The sequence below is a fragment of the Equus quagga genome, chromosome 2 (assembly GCF_021613505.1).
Source record: "Equus quagga isolate Etosha38 chromosome 2, UCLA_HA_Equagga_1.0, whole genome shotgun sequence".
In the NCBI taxonomy this organism is placed as follows: domain Eukaryota; kingdom Metazoa; phylum Chordata; class Mammalia; order Perissodactyla; family Equidae; genus Equus; species Equus quagga.
Genome location: NC_060268.1, coordinates 147,854,352 through 147,858,665, shown reverse-complemented (window position 1 = coordinate 147,858,665; position 4,314 = coordinate 147,854,352).

Genomic DNA, 4,314 nt, shown 5'->3' with positions numbered 1-4,314 from the left:
CGTGTCCTAGCTGCCCACTTGACACAGAGCAAGGTTTGAGGTTGGCATTTTAAAAAGAGGTAGAATTTTGAAGAGAATGCAGGTGAGGGCACTGCAGACAGATACGAGCATGACGGCTTGGGACACTGGACCAAAATGGGCTTGAATGCGGAGAGGAGTATGTGCTGGGATGTGAGGTTGGTTCAGGTAGGGCTAGGTTGCTAGGATCTGGGAAGGGGAGCCTGAATCTGACTGCCCTAGTAGGATTCTGAGCCAGCAAGTGAAATTTGAAAGTCATGAAGATCACCCCAGTGGGGGTGAAGGAAGATAACACAGAAATCAGGCCCTCTTAATAGGCCAGATGTGAGATGATGAGGATTAGAATGATTTGAATGGTGATGGTGGCAACAGAAATTGTCAGGATATGATGACAAATTTGATAGAGGGAAGAAAAGAGAGGCTTAAATAACAGGTTACTAAAGAAAATAAACTGTTTGAGGCTGTCTCTAGTCTATTGAGGTAAATAGCTTGAAGGGCAACCTGTCAGTCATGGCTGCTATTAAGAGCCCAGGACTGCCAGGGAAGGAAGATTGGTCTAATCTAGTTCAGCCTTTCTTCTGTACTTTTCCTGGAATGGCGATGCAGTGTGAATGCTAATGCATGTGGTTCAGGCAATTCACAGAGGTGTCGCCCAGGAAAGCCAGCTAGCTGCCAAGACACAGCACAGGGTGACATTCACTGGAATGAATTGAACACAGCAAAGAATCTGGCTTTAACCCTGTTGGCAGATGAGTTTTTCCCTCCTCCTTCTGTTCCTGGAGCATGGCACACAGCCAGCTTCCCTCTGGGGTCAGGCGTGCACTGAGCAAGGGAAACAGAAATGGGTCTTTTGTTGTCCCAGAACTTCCGCCACTAGAAACTCTCCGTAGCTCCATCCTAGTAGGGTGGGGGGACGACGACGACAGAAAAGCAGAGGGAATGGAATGATTGACAACACAGACCAAAAGCTGAGGAGGGGAAGAGAAGAGATGAGAGAGCGGGGAGCAGAGGGCTTTGAAAAACAAGAGGTGATAGGAAACAAGAAACACTCAGTGAAGGGAGGGCTTCCCCAGGGCCCTGGAGAGGCGTGGTGGTGTGGGTGGCCCTGGGAGTTGAGAACAAAGCCCGGGCAGGGGCGGAGCTCTGAGCAGGGTAGACCTGGGGGGGATTAGAGCAGATGGTCTGAGCGGGAAGTTACTGTTCTGAACATTCTTCTGGACGCGTCAGTGAGTGAGACTGATCAGTTCACAGTGAGGCTCAATTGCTATAACGGCAGAAAAGGGTTTTCATCTGCACCACGAGAGAAGCTCTGCTTTTCAGGAGGGACTCATATTAAGCAAAGCCACAGAAATGAAAATATAAGCGAATGCCAACTATTGATTTATAATGAGAAAGACAGCTGTTGACAGAGCAGAATGTTCATGTCAGCAGATCTGTAGGTTATCTCCCCGTAGGCAAGCCACAAGGGAAGGCAAAATATGGCCAGAAGATTGTGGACGAGCCCACAGCTAGAACAAGGGGAGTTTTGCTGCTTAATTCACCACAAGGGTGCAGCTGGTACAGCCTGACTGCCCCTTGCGTGGTGCTTAGGTGACCCCAGCAACTTCAAACGTTTAAATCTCTCCCTTTTATTGTCCAGGCCACTGTTTCTCAAAGTCTGGTCTGAAAATTACCTGCATCCAAATTCCTTGGGGAACTTTCCTTGGGGAATATTCCTTGGGGAATATTCACATTCCCGGGTCTCATCCCAGACTTTCCAGAATCCAAATCTGGAGGGAGAGGCCCTGGAATCTGCATTTTTAACACATTCTCCACAGGATTTATGAAGGCAGTTTTAGACTGAGGGTTTACTTCCTTTTCAGTCTTTCTTCAAGTGGAGTGCATTTGGTTGATTAGGTTTGTCCCATGAGACTTTCTGTCTGAGGTCGGAGAAGCCCATAGTTCCTCCCTCCTCCCCTCTGCGTTCTAATCCATCGAACAATCCATACAAGTCAAATGGGGAGCTAAGTGTTGGTTTCACTTAGCACTCTGTGGTCAGGCTTATGATGACATGTGGGCTGGGGCCTCCCAGCTCTCTGTTAGAGCTTGGGGCTTTTGCAGGCCTGAAGCTGGACAATGGCAGGGAGGCCCCAACAAGGGGGCTTTCCCTATGGAGAGTGGAGGTGGGGTCAGGTACAACTGGCCAGGTCCAGAGGAATGGAGAGATAAGAGGCTGACCTACGCTGGAAAAGGCAACTCTGTCTGGTTGACTGGTGGGGCCTGTGAGTCCCTCCTCCTTCCCCGCTGTTCCCAAAGGGTGAGTGCTCAGAGACGAGTCCCCTCTAGAAATCCTGCTTCCCTGGGCTCCTCCAAATTGTTTTCCACCTGACTTCTCCATGAGTTTTGCACCTCACCTCTCTAGCCCAGTTTTGGGTTTGGCTCTGTCCTCCAGCTCAGTTTCTCTCTCCCATCTCTAGTGAGGACTTCTGTCCCTTGCCTGACTCCAGGGACCACGCCCAGGCTCTGAGCCTTCAGCCAGCTCTCCAGACAGATCGCTAATAATGGGGCGAGTGGGGGAGGAAGTCAGACGCAGGCTGGACCTCGTTCTCAGTCACCTCTTCTTATGCTGCCTCTGAAGATTGCCGGAGAGTGATTCTTGAGTGAAGGGAAGAGGCCCAGTAGTGCTTGTTTGCTAGATTCTCCAAAAAGTTCTCAGTGCTTTTACCATAGTGTTCACGGTGAGCCTAGAGAAAGATATGGCCTAAGTCAGCCTGACAAAGTCAGGGATGGCTTCACAGAGGAGCTGTGTCTTTGCAATGGCGTAGGAGCAGAGCTGCCTGGCGTGTTTATGCAGGTTACTTGGTGGCCCAGTGTAGGAGCTTGCTGGTCAGAGTGGAGCACGATGCAGTGTGCCTGAAACAGAAGAGCATGTTCAGAGAACTCTGAAGACTTGGTTACTGCTCGAGCAAGTGGATGAGTGGTATGGGATAAGGCTGAAATGTGGACAGGGGCCACATTCTGGCAGAACTTCCATTATGCCAAGCCAAAGAAGTTTGGATTTTATCCTGTGGTCAGCGGTCTCCAAAGCAGGTTTCATCTACCTCTCATTGGGGGTGTGGAAGATAAGCTACTGGGGTGGGAAAAGAAAATCTAGACCTGATTATATTCACTTAAAAATTAACTTTATTGAGGTATATTGTGTTCTATTTTTATCTAAAACACTAGAAAGAAATGAAACATTCCCAAACTATAATGTATGGCTCAAACGTGTCGCATATAGAACATGAGATATGGTGAGGGAAGAATGAGAACGGGAGCTGTGATTCAGGGTCTATCATTAGGGCCTTCAGTCTTTGCTTCATTGCTGCAGACAGTGCATGTTGAAATTTATATTGCCTGGTTAAATGGACTTACAGATTATATTATATTTTGACTAACCTGACTTTACAAAATAGACACATGGCTTAGGATAGTCTTGCAAAGAAGCTACAGATTACTAGGAAGCCTTTTGCAAAACGGGCTGGGATACAAACAGCTGACAGCAAATACCTTTTAACCATATGAAAAGATAATTAGCCTAAGTCACAGTGATAAGTGCAAATTAAAACTACACAGAGATGTCATTGACCACCCATCAGATTTGCAAAACTCCAAGGTTGACTCAATACTCTCTTGGCAAGGTTGTGGGGAAAGGAGCACTCATGTATTACAGGGGAGACGCAAAATGGTACCTCCCCATGGAGAGGATTTGTTACTGTTTAGCAAAATCCCATAAGCCTGAAATATCCAGTCAAACCAGATAGAAAGGAAGCTATCAAAGACAACTGGGGTCATGTCGAAAGCCTGCAAGAGTCAACTTGAATAGGCTCCCACTGCCCAGATGTGGGACAAATCAAGCATCAACAAGAATGATAAGTGCAATGGGTTGATACACATCAAATAGGTTTAAATCCATGCGTTCATAATGATACAAAAAAAAAAAATCCTTGGTTGCCTTTAAAGGATGATAAGGAAGCAATTATTATTTTTAAAATGGTAAATAAAGGAAAAGAATTAAGCATTTATTGCTCTTTCCTATACAATTTCTACTCCTTGGGAAAAGAAATGATTGAAGCTAAGAAGTATTGACTTTATAGAAGTATTCAATTTACTAAATGAAGAAGGCATGACAAAATTAGAATATAACCTTGAAGAAAAGATTGCCTTTACACATGTATTCCCGCTGATAATGGAAGAAAGAATGATAGGATTAGACTGATGCCATATCCCTGATGAATTAATGGATTTATGCAATGATTATCCAGGGCTGCTAGCATT